The sequence below is a fragment of the Panthera pardus genome, unplaced genomic scaffold, assembly GCF_024362965.1.
Source record: "Panthera pardus isolate Hobbes unplaced genomic scaffold, ASM2436296v1 HiC_scaffold_26, whole genome shotgun sequence".
Taxonomy (NCBI): domain Eukaryota; kingdom Metazoa; phylum Chordata; class Mammalia; order Carnivora; family Felidae; genus Panthera; species Panthera pardus.
Genome location: NW_026526832.1, coordinates 26,765,541 through 26,789,857, shown reverse-complemented (window position 1 = coordinate 26,789,857; position 24,317 = coordinate 26,765,541). Strand labels below are relative to the sequence as shown.

General features: G+C 36.8%; 1 long non-coding RNA gene across 1 annotated transcript; it reads right to left on the bottom strand.

Moving 5' to 3' along the window:
• Positions 1–203: 203 nt before the first annotated feature.
• Positions 204–20,656, bottom strand: LOC109268110 (uncharacterized). Its single transcript, XR_002080478.2, has 4 exons — positions 20,624–20,656; positions 7,666–7,717; positions 6,175–6,211; positions 204–481 (listed from the first exon to the last, which is right to left on the bottom strand). It is a non-coding gene; the product is annotated as an uncharacterized LOC109268110 (long non-coding RNA).
• Between the last annotated feature and the right edge of the window lie 3,661 nt (positions 20,657–24,317).

Sequence of the window (24,317 nt, the reverse complement as noted above, 5' to 3'; positions counted from 1 at the left end):
TAAAACATGAGATATGTCCTTAGCAGAGGGCCTGGCATATGTCAGTCTCTCAAAACCATTACATAGTAGCTGAAGTGATTAATAAGACCCTGGCCCTGCATTCTCCATGCTTTAGCCCAATGAGATCACAAAAATTCAGAGGACAGATTTAAGAAGTTTCAATAGGACAAAAAGGCAGAAAATCCTGGGCATTCCATGCTTTTTCTTAGTATTATGGAGTTGAGCATTTTTCATGGTTTATCCTCTTTCCATGGCTTCTGACAGTGCTTGCCAAAATGCATGGTAAGGGAAGTGGATTGACTTAATCTTAGGAATGACTTCCTCTTCTATCCCTCTGCTCTCTCCTATACTGCTAACTGCTCTTAAAGATCATTTGCCCTCTCCTCTAACTGTTTTTCCTGGCCTGCTGAGACTTTTTTTCCTAATTGGGTATCTTGTGGAATCAGGAGTTGCTTCATTAGTCATGGCAGTACCCATAGGCCTGTCACAGACAGACATAGAACATGGATAAATATGAGTTAGGTCCTGACTGCACACACCCACACATTCACACATACCACACACACACACACACTTGCACACCACACATACACAAACACAGACAGAACATGCCTGTTTCCATTTAGTTGGGTTTCTTGGATAAAATAGTTTATATAAGTAAGACCAGAGGTTAAGTATGCCATGTTGAAGGTTCTGGCAAATGAGTCTGGCCTAAGAGGCATTTTTTATATCCTAGAGCTTAAATAGCATCAGTTTTAGGGGTCAAGCCCTGCTGGGCCTGGCTTGGGGTTATTTGCCAGTTTTTGAGGGTGTGGTATGGAGACTCTGATGTTTACTTTAATGATTGTGAGAAGTCTCTTAAACAGATTGGCTGCCTAGAAAAACATTTCAGATGCTTCTCAGTCCTGAACTTTGGCTTCTCCAGCCATGACCAAAGGAATATTAGTGGAAGTTTAAAAGCTTCTCTGATCATTCCATAAAAAATTGTGGTTTCCCTCCTCTATCAAATTAGCTAATCTCATTTAACCATGACCACTGTGTATATACAATCACACTGTAGGCATAAAATTATGACTTTGCTTTACCAAAACCTAAACTGAAGCTCACATACTGATGAGTGTAGCCCTCACAGGGCTGAGATTGATGTAGTACAAGATTCTGGATGGCAGGTACCTTATCTTGTTTTCTGGTATATCCCCGAGCTCCTGGAACAGGGACTTCATTGATACCAACAGGGTATGAGTTCTTTCAGGGAGTTTTATTGGTTCTTTCATCTTGGTGGATGTCTGGCACATAGCAGACTTTTCATTTAGAATTTGAGTGACTAAATACTGACCCTTGGAATCCTGTCTTCTGACCTAATTAGTGTAGGTGCAGACTTTGGTTCTTATTAAGATTAGTACTCTTTGGAAGGTGACCCACAAAATTGGTCTTCATGCCTGCTGCCTGTGTATGAATAAAGGATGGGGAGGTGAAAGAGACCATGTTGTGGTAGGAGTAAGTGGTTATAACCGTGGGGCGGGTTAGAAACAGATAAGACTATTTCCTCCTTAATCTCTGAACTGCAGCCAGCCATCATCTGGCCCAGTCACTACCCCCAGCCCGTTTTCCTCAGGGCTCTGTCTCTACACAGGGAGTGCAGCTACTGCCATCAACAGGCTACACTCCTACTGGCTGAACAATGAAGGTCCATTGATGAGTATTTTGCCATGGATTCAGCCTTTTTTCACAGCTCCAGTGAATCCTGTACATGGATTTTTTTCTCAAATATATATTTTTATATGACTATAAAGGCAATATGTACTCATTAAAAGAAAATTGGGGCTACACATAAGGTATAAATAAACAGGATAACATTACTTACTAATTTTAGTATATTTCATTCCCATTTTTATGTTTAGTTTTTTTCATTTGCACTATTCAGATCATAATGTATGAGAAATAATGTATCTTCACTTTTTACCTAATATAATTCATTTGAGTACCTTTCCATATCATTAAATGGCATTGCAAATGCAATTTCAAAAATCCACAAGCTTCTGTACAATGCAGTATACCATAATTTACCTAGACTTTCCTCCATTGTTTGACAGTGATTAATAAATAGCAGAATGAAGGGTCTCTCTAGACACGGAGGGCAGTGTTAGGTCACACTTGGGACTGTCTAAGCCAGGCTTCTGATCTTCCTGGCTTGAGATAGTCATTTCATGTTTTGATGAAAGGGAATTCTGATATATGCTATAGTATGGAAGAAACTTGGGGACATAATGCTGAGTGAAATAAACCAGAAACAAAAAGATAAATACTTTATGATCCACTTAGATGTGGCACCTAGAAGTAGTCAATTTCATAGAAACAAAAAGTGGAATGGTGGTTGTCAGGAGTTGAAGGGGAGTGGGATGAGGAGTTGTTATTTAGTGGGTGTAGAATAGAGTCTCAATTTTTCAAGATAAAAGGAATTCTGGAGAAATATTATGGCAATGGTTTCACAATATAAATGTACTTAATACTACTAAATTATACATTAAAAATGGATAAGATAGTAAATTTTATGCATATTTTACCATAACTTTTTAAGTGTTCTCGAAAAACAAAACAAGTAATGTAAGAGGTACTTTATCTTAGGGAAATCTCAGGGTGTGTGAGTATGTCAGTCGGAAGGGGATTGGGGCAAAAAAAAAAAAAAGACTGGTAAACAAATTATACCAGAGGGAAAGAGAGAAATGGGCATGAAATTTACAAAAGACACTAAAAAAGTTAAGTGAGAGTGCGTATAGGGGGGCACACATTGACAAGTGGGGACTGAAAATCAGGGAAGGTGTCATGAAGAAAGTGACCAGGACTTCCATAGAAGGATGTGGGGGACAGATGGGATAATCTGCATGGAGAGAAGAGAGGAAACTGGGAGGAAAAGCATGGAAATTAAAAGTTAAATATGCTAAGTTTATAATGATAAATACCAACACTATAAAACAAGAAAGATCACACAGGTAAACAACTTCAAGGAACTAGAAAAATAATAGTAAACTAAACTTAAAATTAGCAGAAGAAAGGAAATAATAAAGGAAGGTCAAGGCAGAAATAAATCAAATGGATAATAGAAACAAAATAGAAAAAATCAATAAAAATTAGAGTTGTTTTTTTGAAAAAATAAAATTGCCAAACCCTTAGCTGAACTAATAAAAAAGGAGAGAAGACTTAAATAAGTTAAATCATAAATTAAAGAGGAGATATTATAACAGATGCCACAGAAATAAAAAGAATCATAAGAGACTATTATGAGCAATTATATGTGAACAGACTGGATAACCTGGAAGAAATAAAGTCATGGAAGCATACAACCTACCAGAACTGAATCAAAAAGAAATAGAAAGCCTGAACAAATTAATAACAAATGAGGAGACTGAAGTAGTAATACAAAATCTCACAATAAAGAAAAGCCCAGGACTAGATGACTTCATGGTTTAATTCTACCAAACATTTTATAAAAAGGAACTAATAATGACCCTTCTCGAACTCTTCCAAAAAATAGATGTAGAGAGAATATTTTCAAACTCATTTTGTGAGGCCAGAATCACGGTGATACCAAGCCAAAGATGCCACAAGAAAAGAAAACCCCAAGCAAGTATCTTTGATGAATACAGCTGCAAAAATCCTCAGTTAAATACTAACAATATGAATTCAACAACACATCAAAAACAGTATACGCCATGATCAAATGGGATTTATCCCTGGGATGCAAGGTTGATTTAACATACACCACATAAGTCAATGTGATACTCCACATTAACAGAATGAATGATAAAAAAAACATGTGATCATCTCAATAGATACCCAAAAAGCAATTGACAAAATTCAACATCGATTCATGATAAAAACTCTCAATCAAATAGGTATAAAAGGAAATTCCTTCCATACAATAAAGGCCATTCATGAAAAGCAGCCCACAACTAACATTATAATCATGGTGATAAACTGAAAGCTTTTCCTCTAAGATCTAGTACAAGGTCAGAATGCCCACACATACTGCTTCTATTCAATATAGTAATAGAAGTGATAAGGCAAGAAAAATAAATAAAAGACATCCAAATCGGAAAGGAAAACATAAAATTATCTCTGTTTGTAGATGACATGGTCCTAGTTGTAGAAAACCCTGAAACTTCACAGAAAAGAAGTTGTTAGAATAATAACATTTCTTTATACCAACAATTATCAATTACTTACTTAAAAAGGAAATCAAGAGAACAATCCCAGTTACAATAGCTTAAAAAAAGAATAAAATACTTAGGAATAAATTTAGCCAGAAAGTGAAAGATCTGTAGACTAAAAACTATAAAACACTGATGAAAGAAAATGAAGAAGACACACATAGATGGAAAGATATCTCATGTTCGTGGATTGGAGGAACTAATATTGTTAAAATGACCATACTACCCAAAGTGATTTATAGATTCACTGCAATCCCTATCAAAATTCCAATGAAATTTTCACATAAAAAGATAAAAGAAAACAATTCCAAATTTTGTATGAAATCATAAACATCCTGAATAGTCAATCTTCAGAGAGAACAGAGTTGGAAGCATCACACTGCTTGATTTCAAATTTTATTACAAAACTATAATAATCAAACACTATGGTACTGGCATACATATAGACACATGGACAAATGGAACAGAACTGAGAGCCCAGAAATAAACCTGTGCATATATGGTCAAGTGATTTTCTACAAGGGAACCAAAATTGGGGAAAGAATAGCCACTTTATTAAATAATGCTAGGAAAACTGGATATCCACATGCAATGAATAAAATTTGACCCTTATACTAAACAGAAAAATAAACTCAAAATGGATTAAAGATTTAAACATAAGACCTGAAAACATAACATTCCTAGGGGGAAAAAAGGGGGGGGAGAAAACTCCTTGACATTGGACTTGGCAATAATTTTTTGAATATGACAGCAAAAGCTCAGGCACCAAAAGCAAAAATAAACAAAAGGGCTTCATCAATCTAAAGTCTTTTTCATGGTAGAGGAAATCATTAGGAAAATTAAAAGGCAACATAACAGATAAGGAGAAAATATTTGCAAACTGTATATCTGATAAAGAGTTAGTATCCAAAATAAATTAGGAACTCACACAACTCAGTAGCAACAACAACAACAACAACAACAACAACAACAATTTAAAAATAGGAAAAGGACCCAAATGGACATTTTTCCAAAGAGGACATACGATGGCCGATAGGTATACAGAAAAGTGTTCAACATTACTAATCATCAGAGAAAGGCAAATCAAAACCATGATGAGATATCACCTCACACCTATTAGGATGGCTATTACAAAAAAAAAAAAATTAATGACAACAAGAGTTGGTAGGGATTTGGAGAAGAGGGAACCCTTATACACTGTTGGTGGGAATGTAAATTGGTGTAGCTATTATGGAAAACAGTATGGAGGTACCTCAAAATACTACATATAGAACTACTGTGTGATCCAGCAATCCCCTGCTGGGTATATGATTAAAGAAATTGGAATCAGTATCTGAAAGGGCTAACTGTGCTTCCATTTTAATTGTAGAACTATTTATAATAGCCAATATATGGAAACAACCTAAGTATCCCTCAGTGAATGAATAGATAAAGAAACTGTGGTATATATGTATATAAGAGTATTATTCAGTCTTTAGAAAGGAGATATTGTCATTTGCAATAACATGGATGAACCTACAGAATGTTATGCTATGTGAAATAAGCCATATAAAGAAAGAAAAATATTGCATGATCTCACTTATATGAGGAATCTAAAAAAGAATACATAGAGTAGAATGGCGGTTGCCAGAAGCAGGGAGTGGGAGAAACAGGTACAAAGTTATAGTTATGGGGGTGCCTGGGTGACTCAGTCTGTGGAAATATCTGACTTCTGCTCAGGTACTGATCTCACGGTTTGTGAGTTTGAGTCCCCCTGTAGGGCTATGTGCTGACAGCTCAGAGCCTGGAACCTGTTTCAGATTCTGTGTCTCCCTCTCTCTCTCTGTCCCTCCCCTGCTCACATTCTCTCTCTCTCTCTCTCTCTCTCTCAAAAATAAATAAAACATTAAAAAAAAACATAACCATGTCGTGTTGTATGGATAAAAAGGGTGGTAACTTTGTGCTTTTATTCAACTAAGGGACTTACCAAATTCTTAGGTTTTATGCAGGTGTCAAGCTCCCACCTGGAAAGGGATAGTTTTTTATATTACACTTAAACTTATTTTAAATAACCGAAGCTCAAAACAACAGTTGTTTAAAAGAACGAAACTCCATTTACAATGTGGTATGTTTACAATGAAAAACCATAACATTCAAGTGTTAACATGGTTTGTAGGGGAGGTAATTTTAAAATAAAACAATTTCCAAAAAACAAAAAACAACAACAAAAACCCCACAAAGTTACAATTATGTAGAATGAGTAAATCTAGAGACTTAATGTACAGCATGATGACTATAGTTAATAATACCACACTGAGTACTGGAAATTTGCTAAAAGAGTAGATTTCAGGTCCTTTCCTAACACACACTCATACTCGCACACACACCAAATTGCAACCATGTGAATGGATGTGTTAATTGGCTTGATTGTAAGAATTATTTCACCATGTGATTTGATCAGATTTCAAATCATCATGCTTCACATGTTATAAAAATAAAATATAAAAAAGCATGGAAATTAGCTTAGGGCCAGTTTGGGGCCTGACGAAACAAAGCGATGTGGAATAAACAGCTCAGGATCTTCCTTGAGTTGTGTCGGCAAGTTCTGTGCTAATGATTTCATGTAGGTCTCAGGGTGTCCTAGGTTTAAATTTGTCTGTCTAGAAAATGCCTGTCTAGGAAGAGACAGAGCTGGAGGTTTGGAAGCATTTAATTCAAAGTGAAACCAGGTCTGTTTTGTTGGAGATTCGGTAGATCTGGAAATGAAATCTCACAAATTGTTTGTCAAATTGGATTTGTGGAAACAGACTGAATTAGATATTATTCCATTGAAGATATGTCAGATATACATTGATATATTTGAAATTGTATTGGTGTCATTTTAAAGTTTCCTTAAGTATCTTTTTTTTTTTTTTAATTTTAGCATAAGACTGTTAGAAGAGTGGTCAGAGGGAAGGAGAGGGAAATTTATACCAAATTAAATATAGTCTCTCACCCAGTGGAGAATGTGATTCACCAGGGAGTATAGACATTGCATGGTTAATATAAGGTGGAGGGGGTGGAGCTTGACAATGTTAAACTGGCCTAAAGATGTACAAGATCAACTTCAGGACACGAGGTTAGAATTTGGATGTCAAGGAGGTGATGAGGCCTCATAAAATCCTGCGTCTTAGCTCGGTGGCTTTGGCAGTGAGTCCTTTAGCGTCTGGTGAGAGAATAGATGGAAATAGGTAGGCTGACTTAAATATTCAATCTAGGGAACATAGAAGCAAAGATAAGTTTCTACTGGGCAGGATTTTTCAAACTGCAGGCTGTTACCAGCATTAAAAATAAATAAAGAAATAAAGAAGTAAATAAATAAATAAGCCAGAATTTGATAGTATACAAAATATCTGAGTGATATTATACACAGCAAAGAGAAGTATGATTTCATAAAACTTTGGTTTCAGTCTTGAGGGCAGAGTAAAGTACACAGTACCTTTCTTATTGTGAATGCGTGTCCAAAATACTGGAAACAATGCTCTAAGGATCTGTGGGAAACAAATTATGGAGGCATTTGAATTTTTTTACATTTATAGGACAATGAAAGATTTCATTATAACATGTTCTTTATTTTATAAAAGCTTTAATTAAACTTTTATCAGTTATTAAAAAATTAAATCTTGCCCTGGATAACTGAAAAAATATATTTCAAGGAATAAAGAGTTAAAGCAAACAAATACAACAAAACAAACCCTACTAGGGCTAAATATCAGACAAGGAAGAGAGCAGCAATAATATGCTTTATTTGTGATTGTGAATTTATGTGTATATGTGAATGTCTGTGTATGTATTTATAAAACATCAGTTAATCAAAAAGAATAATTATATTACCCTTTACAAATAGCAACCTGTCACCAAATGCAGTGATAGAGAAAATTAAATGGTTTTGTTTGTTGTTTTTTGGCTCTCTGGGTCTCATTGGCTATTTTCTAGGACTGATAATGGATTAATCAATAGTCTACTTATATTTTCTTCAGAAAATTGAAAAATATATGCTTTTTAGGAGAGAAAAATCTCTTATCTTTTAGAGAAGTTATACATAGCTTTGTTAGGCTTACAAAAGCCATGACAGTCATTGGGAAAAAATAAATTATTAAAATATACAAGGCTACGATTGTTGCTACCAACAACGTTAAGGGTTTTGTTATAAAACCAAAGTAAATGGATTGAAGTGGTTTAGTGAAAAAAAAAATTAGTTTCTAAGTGATGGTGGTCATATCTGGAAAGGAGTTTTGGCAATTAGCGAAATGATGCTGATTGTTTTGAAGTCTTGTCTACCCAGTAGATTTCATGAGCATGTTATCATGTCTACTATTCTCAATGCTGATTTAAAAAAATATTCCATTTGTGTAAGCGTGTGCACTGCCAGCTGGGTAGAATTCCTTTTACAAAGACCCAACTGAATGGATTGGAGAGGACTCTTTATTTATCTATGATTTCAACTCCACCTGTTTACCATTTTCTTGTTAAAAGGAATTAGTGAGTGTTGGGTATGTGGCTATGAAGCAATTGAGCAAATCTCCACTGCAACTATAATACAAATCCATCTTCAATCCCAGAGCAAATTGTTCTCATTTTGGGAGGGGAAAAGGTATTTTCTCAGCTAAAAACAAAAATTAACAAATATTTTGCAGAAGGTGAACTCTAGGGTCCCAACCAAATCCTGAACAAATTAGAGTGAAGCAGAAACAGCTGTGGGGTAAAATGCACATCCTAAGAGTAGGTTCTGGGCTGTCAGGCCAGATTGGTTGGAGCCAGCCCGTCCCAGCTTTACCATTTCTCAGCACCTTGGCAAAGAGTCGGATATGTGGAAAGAGGAGCACGTGTTTATGAAAAACAACAGGAGCTCTGGGTTCTCTTTGCTTTGGCACCTAAGGGATTCCAAGGTGGTTCCCCACCCCTTGTGTCCCCCTGGGAAACAGCCCATGAAAATGAAGAAGACTTGCTTCTGAGGCAGGAGGATTAATGAATCTGTGACCGAGCTGTGAAAACTCAGCAAGCTTCTCAAAAGAATTGTCATTTTGCAGGTGCTCTCCCCAGACAGGGTGTAGTGTGACAGTCCTGCAGCTTTCACCCTGGAAGATTATACTTTACATAAAAGTGCATGAAAAATTTTCTGTCTTTTATCCAATCATAATTTAAGTCATAATTTAAGTCAGTCAGATATGGAATGACTGAAGAAGATTGAAATACAATCTTGATCATTTTTCAAATTCCAAATTTTCTTTACTCCACCTAAGACTGTTATGTTTGAGTCCAGGAAAGGTGTCATTTGGTTCCAAGCATCCTAGGATACTTGAGATATGCTAAGAAGTTGTAAAAGGATTTAGTGCTCTTCCTCTCTTTCAACTTTATGTGTATTCTTCTTGTTAAATGTGTCGGAGTGTGCCTAGGGACCCAGGGGAAAAGCACACTTCTTTCCATTCAGGTTCTGAACCAATTAGAAATAAGAACAAAAGGAGTGAAAATTTCAAATCCAAAATATAACCTTTATAATGGATAAGGCAGCTATGGTTTAATATGACTTATTTATTGAGGCATATGTGCTTTTTAATAGTAGACTAGAATTAGATTTATGGAGCCTGTGCCGTGGTATCACAGGCTTTCTCCGGGGAAACTGTTGTTTGCCATGTGGCCAAGAGCATGTGGTCTCAGTGGAATATAACCCCTCCAACATTATTATGGTATAATTTATCTTTTTATATATAGCTTAGTTTCTATTTGTAATACATGCATATGATAAAAACAAATGAGAAAGGTATAATGGAAAGATAAAGTCTATCTTCCATTTATCTACCCTTCTCCCCCATCCCATACTCCAGATTAGTTTCTGTTTTTACTCTCCTTGATTGTTACTATTATAATTTTAAATAACATACTTCTAATTCTACTTCTCAAATTATCTTTAGACAATATCCATTGATTTTCTTCCGCAAAAGATGAGGAACTTTGCATACTCATAACATCCCCTACCTCTTCTTTTCTCTTCACCTTCCTATTTTTATTGAGCATTTTCTTGTTTTTAGCATTTTTTGAGGGAGGGAACCTAGTTAAAAGTGAGTTCCCAGAGTTCAAAATGCATTTCACCACTTATTTACTTATTATCTATGCAATCTTGAAAAATATACTTTGCCTGTCAAAACTTCAAATTCTACATGTGTAATTGGGGGTGAAATGGCACCTCCTTCATAAGTAACTGTGGACTAAATTGGTCAATCTATATAAAGCACTTTGCACTGTGCCAAACAGTCAGAAAACACTAAACAAATGTTACATGTGGCTCTTTGACAATTATACATCCTTCGTCAGGAGATTAATTCTAAAATCTGAAATCTAACAAATAGAATCTGCAATATTATGATTATTTAAATATTCTTGAAGGTAGAGTCAAATGGCATGATTGGATTCTTAGAAAAAGAGATGTAACTTTTTGTCACTGAAACTTCGTCCTTTAAAAAAGATGCTTCCAAGTGTCACTGTTTAATAGATGTTCTTAATTTCTTTCAGGTTTCCTTATTTCTTCTGGTCATACTAATTTTTTTATACCTTTCAGTTTGAGAAGATACATAGCACTGGTGTTCAGCTTGCAGGTTCCACAGTGTATGTGACCTTATGCAAGTGACTTAGACTTTCTATGTATTCTTTTTCTTATCATCAGATAGGGGTAATAATAGTATCTTACTCATAGTGTTATTATAAATAGTAAATGAAATAATACATGGATAGCACATAGCAAGCCACCCAACACTTTGCTATTTCCCCCCTTGTTTTTAATTTTGAAAGAGTACTTTATTCATTTATTTATTCCTACAAGATATTGGGGCACTTAATGTTCTATGTGCAAAATTCATTTTTATTTTCTTCTCCTCTCCAAAGTGAGTGCTTGTAAGATTCTAAATTCAAAGTTGGAATTTGGAGTTCTGTTTCCAATTAATGATGGATAGCTTACTGAAGACCAACATTCCCACGAAGAACATCTAGACAAGCTGGAAAAAAAATACGCCATGTAGGCACTGGAGAGCCAGTATGGCAGCCAGGACTGACTGGCTGGGACAGAACCCAGAAAGAAGTGCATTGAAATTAACCCAAAATTTTGCATTGCTTTCAAGATATGTGCTGTTCTTGGAATGGAGCCAATAGCCTAAAAAGTTGAGAAGGAAGTGGCAGCTAATTGAGCAGAGCATTGGGCAACCTTATGGGACTGAAGAGATAAAAATTAGATTCAATGTACCAAGGAAATGGGCCCATGGAAAAAGCCTCATACTTCCATTTAGGACCCCAGAAGGGAGTACACACTAGGAGTGAAAGCAAACAAGAAATAGATCATTCCTTATCCCTTCCACCCCCAAAAAGGAATTGAGCTTTGTCAATGTCAGACTGGATTATGGTGATCTGTACCTATTCTAAATGCTTACTAGAGAATAAAAGTCCTTGTTGAAGGAAGATGAGTCAGCCAAATCTCAAATAATTTCTACATTTTTTTTCATTCAGAATGTCTGTGATTAAGTAAAAATAACCAAGCATGTCAGGAAATAAGACCAAATGACCAAAACCAAGAAGAAATACAGACAATAGAATCATACCAACAGGTGATCCATTTATTATTTGACATCGACTTTTAAGTGACAATGATTACTGTGTTAAAAGAAAAAAAAAGGTCAAGAATAAGAATTTCCCTAAGGAAATAGGATTTGTAAAATAATGTAAATTCTAGAATTAAAAAGTATATAAAAGAAAATTAAGAACTAAACATACTTAATTTAATAGTAGATTATTCACAGAAGAATAGAGGATAAATGAACTAAAAGATTACTATCAAATCTCCAAACTCATGCAAAGAAAAAAAAACATAAGATAGCTAAAAATGCATTAAAGACATATGGGATATGGTGAAAAATCTGATATATCTACAATTAAATCCCTAAAAGAAAGGGAAAAGGATTCTGATGGACACAAAATTTGAAGTGATACTGGTCAATACTTACCCTAAACTGATGAAAATCAAGACACAAAATTCAAGAAAACTTGCCAACCCAAAATTGATTAAATAAATTTAAAAAATATGTATAGCATGGTAAAACTACTGAAAAAAAAAGATAATCTTAAAATCAGCCAGAAAAGAAAGATATTTTACCTTCAAATGAGCAACAATAAGACTGACAGTTAAATACTCATCAGAAATCATGATGGAAACCAGGAGATGATGGATTAACATCTTTAAAGTGCCTAAACACAATGACTGAAAATGTATAATCTTGTAGTCAAGTAAATATACTCCAGAAATAAAGCAAAATAAGGGGTAAAACAATCAAAAGAGAATTTGTTGTCAACAGAGCCATGCCAAAAGAAATACTCAGAACACACATTGTCAGATTATTGACTTAGACCCAAATATAGAAGGAATTACTTCACTCTAGTTCACTGGGTCCCCCTTTCAATGCACAAAGGATATTCAACATGAATGAGAAATTATCCATTATTGTTTTAATTTTTAGTACATGAAAATTTTTAGTACAGAATAACCTGACTATACCTAATGACCAATGGAGTCAAGTTTTTTCCTTATTCCATTATTTTTCTCTCTACTGTTTGTAAATGATGCTCTGTATTTGTGCTTTCAGTGGTTACTCTAATTAGGTTTTTATAATAATTAGTAATTGACAAAGTCTAAGTACTTCAAGTAGCTTCTCAAATTTTAATGTATATTCAAATCACCTGAGGATCTTGTTAAAATACAGGCAGCCTGAGGTGGGGCCTGGGATTCTGCATTTCTTACAAAACTCCTGGGTAATACCAATGCTACAGGCATCCGAACCATGCTTTGAGAGCCAAAAGTCTGAAAATACTTACCTTGGCTTACCCCATTTTCAAACTTATATTTTACTGTTGTTCCTTATTTTAATTTCCCCACAAATTAAACATCATTATCTTTATAGTCTCTTTAACTCACAGTTTCTTTGTTTACTACTTCTTCTATCTTATTTTCTTTTTTTAATGTTTTATTTTATTTTTGAGAGAGAGAGACAGAGCATGAGTGGAGGAGGGGCAGAGAGAGAGAGAGGGAGACCCAGAATCCAAAGTAGGCTCCAGGCTCTGAGCTGTCAGCACAGAGCCCGATGTGGGGCTTGAACCCACGAACCATGAGATCATGACCTGAGCCAAAGGTGGACACTTAACCGGCTGAGCCACCCAGGTGCCCCTCTCATTTTATTTCTTTTAGAATTTCTTCAGTGAAGATATGTTGGTGATAACCTCCACATTTCATTATGCAAAAAACTGTATTTTATCCTCTTTGTTTAAAATCTACTGGGGAAAGCACTCCAAGTTATTGCATTGTCTTCTGATTACCATACATACTAATATAAAATGAGTCATCTCTCTAATTGATATTCAGGTGATCTATCCTTTCTTCATACTTACTTTAAGGACTAATTTTCTTTGATGTTCATTGTTTCACTATGATATATCTTTATATGAAGTTATTTTTTATTCATTCTTTTTGGAATATACTAGACTTCTTGGATCTGGGAATTGGTGTTCTTCAATGGGTCTGGAAAATTCTCAAACATAATGTCATTAAATATTGGCTTATTCTTATTCTTTTTTCTTGTATAATTGTCATTGGACATTTGTTGGCTCTCCATACTCTATGCTCTGGCTCCTAATTTCTCTTTCATATTTTCTACCTCTCTGTCTTTCTGAGTTGCATTTTTAACATTTTAAAATCTGTGTTCTATGGCACTAATTCTTGTCAACTTTAATCTTCTGTTAAACTTATCCATTTAATTTGTAACTTTAATTATAATTTTTCATTTCTAATATTTTGTTTGCACCTTTTAAAATATTCTTACATTTAAAACTATCAATTATCCTTTGTATTTTTTGTGCTTCTCCTTTATTTCTTCAAGCAAAGTAAATATGGTTGTTATATATTCTCTGGGAATTACCATATCTGATACATTAAGGAAACTGGTTCTCCAGAATTTAATTCAAGGTGCCTTGTCTCTTTGTGTTTTTTCTTTTTTCCAGTGAGTTGTTCATTTTATTTGGAACTTTATCTGTGGGAATTCTTTGAGGCCTGCGTTGAATTAGTATTCCTCCAGAAATGATGTGTGTTTGCTTCTGCCAGTTTCCTGGGGGCACCATTGACCTAGGACCACTTTAAATTAAATTGTCCATTTGAGATTTTTCAGACCTCACAGGTGGCATAAATTTGTATGGCAAACTTGTGAAGGGTCTGTTGTGGTTATAAAATCTCATGGGGTATTTTTCCCCCTCCACTGTTGCCAAGGCAGAGATTGGAAAGTTTTCTTGATCTTCTATTTTTGGAAGTAGGTTTATTTCTCATTCAACCTTCTACAAAAGGTATAGTCTATTGGGACTCTAGCTGTATGCAGGGGTCTCCTAATAGATTACCCACCTGGGGGAAGCCCCTCACCATGTTATCCTACCCCCTCAACCCTATGTGGTTTCTATCATGGCATCTCAAGATATCAAGGGGAAAAGAACTCTCTGTGTTCCAGAAGTTGAACAAATTTGTCTTTCTTCCTCTCTTTTCTCCAATGTCTTGTGCTGACGATGTGGGCAGATGTGGGAGGTCAATTGTATGTTGAAAGCACTGTGACACTTCCTACCCATTGCATAATCAGATAATACTACTTTGTGCTTCTGTCTCAAGATCATCATGGGAAGACTACAACACAGTGAAATTCATTTCAGTCTGTTCTAGCTAGACTGAAACTGCCAGTAAAATGGGGGATTGTCTTAAGTTTATTTTGTCACAACCTTCCTGCATAGTTTATACCTTCTTTATAGCTGCTCATTGAATTCCCAATGAGATATTCAACTACTAACATTAATACTAACATTATGACTAATCTGTCTGTTCCAGTGTGAAAATAAATCAACAGAAATCTTGAATTTAGCTAATGATAAGTATTATTAGATTGATTATTTCTATATTTGGGTGTCTTTGGTTTATTCTGAAGAAATCAAATTCAGTTTCATGACTATGTGTTTGAAAATGTTATTCTTCCCAGAATCAAACCTCCCTCTGATTTCCTAGTCTCAGCCATCTACATGGACAGTGGATGGAATCAAAAGTAGATAATCAAGTGGAAGAGATTTAAGATGTGTGTTTTGAGACTGTTCCCAGACCTGTCCCTGTGGCTGAGACCCACAGATATTGTTCATACCCAAATCATAGTGGGGGAATGATGGAGGCCCTCCTCAGGGCACGAGATGGAGCCCAGTGAAGGGGCTGTGGTCAGTTCCAGTGTGATTCTTCACCACTCCAAGGTCAGACCTGTCAGGCTCTCCATAAGTCATGAGTTAGTCATGCACTTGGGACCTAGGCAGCACTCCAGCCTCCTTCTCTGAGAAGCCCTCTGGCTCAGGCCATCTGTCGCTTTTCTCCAACAGACAATCAATGGGTCTGCTAACTCTTCTCAAGCTTGATTTCAGGCCCCAATGGACGGCGTGAACCCTGTATTGGCCCACCATATTTCCTGAACCTCTCCCCCTTCCTCTATCCTGACATCTTTTACAACTGCCAAATTTCTCAGGATTAGCCTTAAAATAAAAATTCTAGATGTAAAGAAACAACATTTTGGAGTAATTGTAGTTAATGTCTGTGGTGTTACAATTCATGTTATTACAGAGGGAAGGGAGGGAATGAACACTCAAAGACTATTTCTACAATTTTTTTTTTTATTGGCTGCCATCTCTAAAATCTCTGATTTATTCATGGTCGCTCTACTAATCTATTTAGTATCCTCAGGGATAATGCTGTTCTCTTCTTTCCAGCCTTCCTGGGAGATGAATCTCTCCCTCTCTCTCTCTCTCCCTCATTTGTATTTCTTGTTGAATCTGGGAAACTTCTTCTTCACTCATTCCAAACCATTGTACCCCATTCTTTTTCACTGCATACTAGTAAAATGAGAAAAGTGTTTCTTCTGGCCATTGAAGTGTTCCAATGGCTTCTTGGACACCAGGCTCCAGTATGGAAATTGATTCCTGGCAGTTTATTTTGAAGGCCTTTAGTCTCTTTGTCACACTTCCTGACCTCCTTCTTTTTATACAAACTCAGTATGATTAAGTGGAATTCTCTAGCATAGATTTCGAGGTCTGTGATCTAGGTTTGGTTTCCTGTTCTGCCATTAATTCAACAGTGTGGCCTCAGTCAGATTATTTATATATTTATTCATTGTGCTAGTTAGTTTTGTTATCTATAAAATGTGTACATTAGTACCTACCTTGTATAGTGGTTGTGGGAGCATTAAGACTAATCGTCTAAATAAGACCAGTGCCTTACAGATAGGAAGGACCCAGTAAATGCTAACTATTATTATTATTATTATTGTTATTGTTATTTGTTTATTCACTCAATACATATGAATTGTGTGATTGCAATTGTGGCAATGGTAATACCTCATGATTATAGTAACTCGGAGTTGCCCCAGAGCCCTGGCCAAAACACTCACTGCCCTGAAGAGAAGGTAGATTTCTAATGGAGTCAGATGCCTTCAAGTTCAGATCTAAGTGACCATGAAGCTTCTTTTGTTTAAAATAACCATGACCTCCCCCTCACAACCCTCAGACCCAGTAAGGAATTCCTGTGTAGTTCGTCTCCCTTCCGCACAGCTTGTGAGGCTCTGAGGCCAGTGTGTCTGGGAAAGTTTCAGGCTGGAAGCATCAAGGAGTATTAATGTGCAGATGTAGGATCTGTCAAGAATACGAGCTGTGGTGCAACAAAAACCACCTGCGTGGCTTGTGATGTTTTTGAAACAGAGTGCCGGAAAGAAGGGGCCCAGGGCCAAGAAAGGAAGAGGGAGCTGTGGATTTGTGTGCAGCTCCTAGCACAGGCCTGAGAGCAAGAGGAGGAGGGGCACTGTTGCCTTGCTGCCACCACCCCACCCCCCCCAGCACTGATGTCCATGTCATGTTTTTATGACTGATGGGCCATGCCACACTGAGGCGTGCTGGATTTATTTCTGTGCACACAGAGAAGGGAACAGGGAAGGTCGGTGTCTCTCTTAATACTCAGATAGTGGGTTATCCCAAGGAGGGACTCCCTCATACCCTTTACAGCAGAACATAATAGGAAGTCTCCAAATAGTAACACAAAACCATCCCATGAGTTGCCAGGACCCAGGCTGCGTGCCCCTCAGGCCTTGGGAGCAGTAAATCTGGAAGGAAAGCAGTTGGCCTCCCAATTAGAATGCACTAGCGTCTGCAGTCTCCCACTACTCTTCTGAGCTTGCCAAAATCACAGCAAGGATGCTGCCATGCGTTGGGAGCAGAGCCACTGCCAACAGGCAGCCATGTGCCTACCAGGGGCTTTGCTTCTGTGGGCTAGAAACGCACAGCTGACTGATTGGCTGGCTGTCCTCTTTCCCCCAGCTGAGGAGTCTTTGCCAAAGCAGGCCTCATGGCTCTACTGATTGCTTTCCAGAGCCATGAGTTAAAACTGGATTTTCTGTTCCTAATTTATGCCATGAGAGCCTTGACTACAACTTAATTGGGAGCTCCAGAATGGTGGAGAAACAGCTACTGAGGTACGCAGTGCTGGCAGAAAGCTGGAGTCAGAAACTGCAATCTAAGAGGCTTCAGAAAAGCGATTTGCTGACTGAAGGGAGATCCCAACAAAACCGTTTCCCACCAAGTGGCATAGAAAGAAGTCCAGCGATGTCAGGAGCACGGCCATATTGTGGACATTATCCAGGCTGAGGGGAACAATTCCCAGACCGGCTTTCCCACCTACAGTGCTATCAACATACACTCACCCGACACTCCCCCACTTCCTTCACATCTCTCCCTGCCTCCGCAAGGCTCTCATAGCCTCCAGTGTTCTGTCTGCAGCAAGGGCAACCCTGCCTGGCTCCCGCATCAGCTGATGAAAACCCATATGGGTGGGAGAGAAGGAGCAGGGTCAGGAGCGAAGACAACACCTGCATGAGGAGAGGAAACTCCAAACCTGTGTCTGGAGTGACGAGCTGAATTTTGCCTGGGAGTGAGAACACTGATGCAGAAATACATTAAAAACATTGTTTTTGTTTGTACCCTCTGAGATGAGCAGTTAGTAAGTGTAGAACTCCTAAAAGGATAGAAAATGCTAATGTGAATAAAACCATTTCTTGGCCTAAGCGGAGTATTTGCTTTTATTAAGAGAGAAAGAACTAAACCTAGGATATTTTTCCTGGAATATACTAATTTTAAAAGATGGCGATTATAAAAAAAATTATTCATATCTTACAACAATTCTTTAAAGTAAGCAGAGTTGGTATTCTGTCCATTTTTCAGAGGAAAGAATTGGAATATCCAAGACCAAACATATAGGATCAACAGAGCTAGGTTCTCACCTCAATTTTCTGACTTCAAATCTATTGTTCTTTCCGTTTGAGCTTACTTTTATTTTTATTTAGCTAGGTGCTTAAGTCCAAGATTTTCCTAAGATAAATTTTATTCTTTTTAGTAATCTTACACCCAATGTGGGGTTCAAACTCATGAGCCCAAGATCAAGAGTTGGATGCACTATTGACTGAGCCATCCAGATGCCCCTAAAATGCTTATTTTACACACAAAATATTGCCTGTGTGTGCATGTGTCTGTGTCAGTATGTGGTTTGTGTTTAGGGTACATTAACATGACTTGGCCATTGGTCAACTTATGTATAATCAAGAAGACCTCTAGCACCATTTTTAAAAATTTTTTTTAACGTCTATTTATTTTTTAGACAGAGAGAGACAGAACATTAATAGGGGAGGGTCAGAGAGAGAGGGAGACACAGAATCTGAAATAGGCTCCAGGCTCTGAGCTGTCAGCACAGAGCCCGACACAGGGCTCGAACTCACGGACCGCAAGATCATGACCTGAGCCGAAGTCGGATGCTTAACCGACTGAGCCACCCAGGGGTCCCTCTAGCACCATTTTTGAGTAAAGAGGCACTTAAATAGATTTGTAGGTATCTAATCTGCTTGAAAGGAAATAGAATTTAAAAACAACATCTGACAGATGCAAGGTGCTATCTCATTGTAGTTTTGATTTGCATTTCTCTGATGATCAGTGATATTGAGCATCCTTTTGTGTATCTGTTGGCCATCTATATGTCTTCTTTGAGAAAAAATGTCTATTCATGTCTTCTACCCATTTTTAATTGGATTTTCCACTTTTTGGATGTTGATTTGTAGAAGTTCTTTATATATCTTGGATACTAACCATTTATCTGATATGTCATTTGTAAATACCTTCTCCCATTCCATAGGTTGCCATTTAGTTTAAGTTTTTATTTTGAGGAAGGGCTAAAATCACCAACACAAGAAACAACACCTGAAAGGCAACACAAGAAAGGTAAACCCTCTTGCACTGTTTGTGGGAAGACAAACTGGTGTAGTCACTCTGGAAAACAGTGTAGAAGTTCCTCGAAAAGTTAAAAATAGAACTACTCTATGATCCAGCAATTGCACTACTAGGTATTTACCTAAAGGATACAAAAATTCTCATTCAAAGGGATACATGCACCCCAATGTTTATTGCAGCATTATCTATAACAACCAAATTATGGAAACAGCCCAAGTGTCCATCAACTAGTGAGTGATGTGTATATATATATATATATATACATATATATATATATATATATGTGTGTGTGTGTGTGTGTGTGTGTGTTTATGTATATATCATATGTAATGAATATATAATGGAATATTACTTAGCCATAAAAAGGAATGGAATCTGGCCATTTGCAATGACATGGATGGAGCTAGAGAGTATTATGCTAAGTGAAATAAGTCAGCAGGAGAAAGAAAAATACCATATGATTTGATTTTACTCATATGTGGAATTTAAGAAACCAAACAAACAAAGGAAAAAAAGAGAGAAAGAGACATACCATAAAACAGACTCTTAACTATAGAGAACAAACTGATGGTTACTGGAAGGGAGGTAGGTAGGGGGATGGGTGAAATACATGATAGGCATTAAGGAGTGCACTTGTCATGATGATCACCAGGTGTTGTATGGAAGTGTTGAATCACTGTATTGTACACCTGAAAGTAATATTACACTATATGTTAACTAACTGGAATTAAAAAAAAAATTTAAAGAATATCTGATTTCCAAACAATATTTCTTTCAGGTATATTTCTATTATTTCAGGAGATGGAGATTAAAAGTTGAAATAAGAATGGTCTCAGAGATCCCAAATTAGTGTTTTCTGGTACTGTTGCCAGTAGAGTGTTCTGGAATAACTATTGTATTAAAATGGAGATCCTTGCTTCACACTGAAAAGCCATGCGACCAAAGCTAATGTTAGTTCAACAGGCATTTATTGAAAATCTGCTGAGTATGTTTCAAGCAGCATGTTAAACCTTGGAGTTGTGGAGATGTTTACTTACCCCTTTCTCTGGTTGGTTTCCCTCTGGATCCATTCCATCCAGATGTGTTTCTGTGCTATTAACTTCCATTAGTCAGGATAGCTTCAGTTATAGTGAGGTAACAAACAACCCCCATGTCTCAGCTGCATATCATAAGGAAGTTTGTTTTGTCATCACACAAAGTTCACTAAAGATCCAGATGATTCTACAAAAGCCCTCTTTTATATAGTACCTCTATGATCCAGAATGTTCTAATCTTTATCGTATTAATTTGAGATTTCCTCATTTGGAAGCTGGGAAAAAAATCCATTGATATTTCAGGTTTTCTCTTCTCTAAGCAGCATACATCAATTCTTACAGTATCTTGGTCACTGTCACATGACTTCATTTAAATCTGAAGGCTTCTAGGCAGGCATTCTATCCAGGAGCAAGAAGACAAAATGATATCTAGTAAGGTCTATAACACTATATATTTGAGAGCCTGAGTGAGAAGCTATAGACAATCACAAACAACAGCATATAGTAAAATCCAAATGAAGAGCAAACAGAGCTGGAACAATTTGCAGACTTAGGTGGGCTGAGGTGGTTTGGGAGGCAGAGCTAAGATGGGTCTTGAGACTTGAGGAGGAACTGGAGAGAGAAAGGGGGACCCCTAATAGGAGGCAGGCACAGAGTGGTTCTCAGAGAGAGGAACAAAGCAGGTGAGCTATGCTCAGGCCCATTCCAAGTAAGTGACTCAGCATGCTCTGTGTTTTCAATAGTGCTAAATTATGCAAGCAAAAACAAAAAAAATAATGAATTATGCAAACAAATTAAGTTGAAAAGTGAAAATAAGCTAGGTAGTAGCAAAAATCCTATGTGGAGATAGATCTGTGTAAGATTTTAGTGTACATGGGTTTTCCTGGGACTATCTCGATGCACCATCTCTAGGGCATTGAGGCCTTCTAGAAAAGTGTTCCCAATGAGCCAGGAGGGGTACCAGGTGCTATATCTGTCAGGCTGTTTGGCCCACACTTAGAGACTCTCAGCTTCCTTTCTTTAAAAGTTTTAAGTCAGATTTATTGGAGTATAAATTATATCCAATAAAATCGACCCTTTTCTGAGTAAAGTCCTATAATTTTTAATAAATGCATATAGTCATGTAACTGCCAGCACAATGAAGATAGTAAATATTACATCACCTGAAAAAGTCACCCCTTACTCTTCTGTAGTCAATGTACTTTGTCTATACCCAGCCTCTGGCTACCAGCACTCTGTTGTATGTTCTTATAGTTTTGCCTTTTCTAGAATATCATATAAATGGAACTATACAGCATGTAGTCTTTTTTGAATGTAGCTTCTTTCATTTGGCATAATGCATTTGTGATTCATCTGCATTGTTACATCCATCGGTAATTCATTTTGTTTTATTGCTGAATACTATTCCAATCCATGGATGTTCCAGTTTGTTTATCCATTCACCAGTTGAAGGATATTTGGGTTGTTTCCAGTTTTGGGCAATTATGAATAAAGCTGCAGTAAAGTTTCCCATCTAGATTTTTATGTGAACATATATTTTCATTCCTCCTGGGTAAATACCTAGGAGTGTGATCGCTAGGTCAAATGGTAAGTGTATGTTTAACTTTATAAGAAATGGCCAAATTGTTTCCCAAAGTGTCTCACCTGCCCCCACCCCTTTTAATTCCAGCTGTTGCTTACTCCCATGATGCACTAGGGAAGTTTTTAAAGGTAATAATGAGATTTAATCCTCACGTGTTCACAAATTTCTCAATTTACAAAGCACTTTCTGCCCATTGTTTTATGTGTTCCTTGTAGCATCCAGAGTTGGAATGATGCCAAATTTAGTGTCACATGACTTGAACTAGACTATTCCAAACTTAGATAAATCCTTTAATTTTCAACTCCTTTATTTGAATAAGGGGCCTCAACCCCTTTATTTGAGGAATGGGAATGATCGTGAGATATTATAGGCATAACCGTGGTTAAGATAATGGATTTTAATGTCAGTCTTGTGTTCTAGCTTTGTTTCTTACTCTGTGTTATCAGAAAGTTATGTAACTCACCTGAGCTTCATGTAAAATGGGAATAATAAGAACTGCTTCATGGAGTTATCTGAATGGTTACACTAGATGTATACCAATCACTTCATGGAGCACTCACTGTGGATGAAGTGCTTCATAAGTAAGTTACAGTTACTATTGACAGTATGATTACTATGAAGATAGTAGTCCTGAAATTTGCAAATGGCAAAGCATTGTGTGAAAGTGAGCCATTTAGTGATGAATAAAATTAGGATTCAAGATATTCAATATTAGTCACACTTTCAGTCACATTTCTAATGTGCTTGAATTTGAAGCCCAGAAATCTATCTAGCTTACCATGTAGCCTCTAAAATTTTTCAAGGAATTGTTAAAATAATCTCTTCTGTGAATAGAGCCTGCAAAGCTATTGCACCATACCTTTGTTTGTCTTTGCTGTCCACGGTCTCAGAATCCATTCATTAAGGTAGAGTCTGATGACCATGGAGGAAGAGAATTCACTCTGAAGTCCACAACACATCTAGAAGGAAGCTGTCTAGGGATCACCTGGCCTAAGGCATTTTGTGGGGTTGTTATTAGAACCCTGCACTTCAAGATGTATGGAACCCCTTGATATTCCCAAGGCCCTTCAGGGACTGTGGCATTATAGTCATCCAGGTCATCTGGGAGGTCCTTTGGAGTTGAATTGAGGTAGGTCTTATGAGGTACATGATATTTTTTTGTGTGCTTTCCTAGAAGTGACTGTAAATGTGTGCACATATTCAGTGCTTAGGTGCCCCTTGGACATGTCTGGCTGGTTGCTACATGGTTAATTAAAATAACTGGGACAAATTATGTACATCATTACTTGGGTACACATCTTGTATGGCTCTATTTTTAACTTTTCATTTTGAAATAACTTCATGCTAAAAATAGTACTAAAAACTTCTTCATTTACCAATTTCACCAATTCTTAACATCTTGCCACATTTGTTTTATCACAATCTTTCACTCTTTATAGGTGTGTACATGTATTCATATTTTTTAATTTTTCTTTTTTTTTAAGATTTTATTTTTATGTAATCTGTATACCCAACATGGAGCTGGAATTCACAACCCCAAGACCAAGACTCCCATTGCTTTACTGACTGAGACAGACAGGAGCCCCATCTTTTATAATTCTTCTGAGGCATTCAAGAATAGTTTACATACATTGTGCTCTGTTTCCCCTTAAGAATTATATGTATATTTTCTAAGAAAAATGATATTCGCTATGTAATCAATGTATAGTTACCAAATTTAGGAAATGCATAATTGATATGAAATTGTTATTGACCCTACAGTGCATGTTTCAGCTTTTTCAGTTGTCCCATACTGCCCTTGAGAAAAAATTCCCTCCATTTACAGGATAAATACAGGGTCATATAGAACATTCAGTTGCCCCGTCTCTAGTATTCTTTTATCTGTAATTCTTCCTCAACCTTGCTAAGGCTTTCATGTAATTGACAATTTTGAAGACTACAGAATAACTATTGTATAGAATGTTCCTTAATCAGGATTTGTCTCGTCTTTCCTCACGATCATATTCTCGTTATTACATCCCTGGTGGGAATAGTACAAAAGTGAGGTTGTGGCCGTCTCAGGACACCACATCCAGAAGCCTGCAATATTTGTCTGCTCATTTGCCTGCTAGAAAT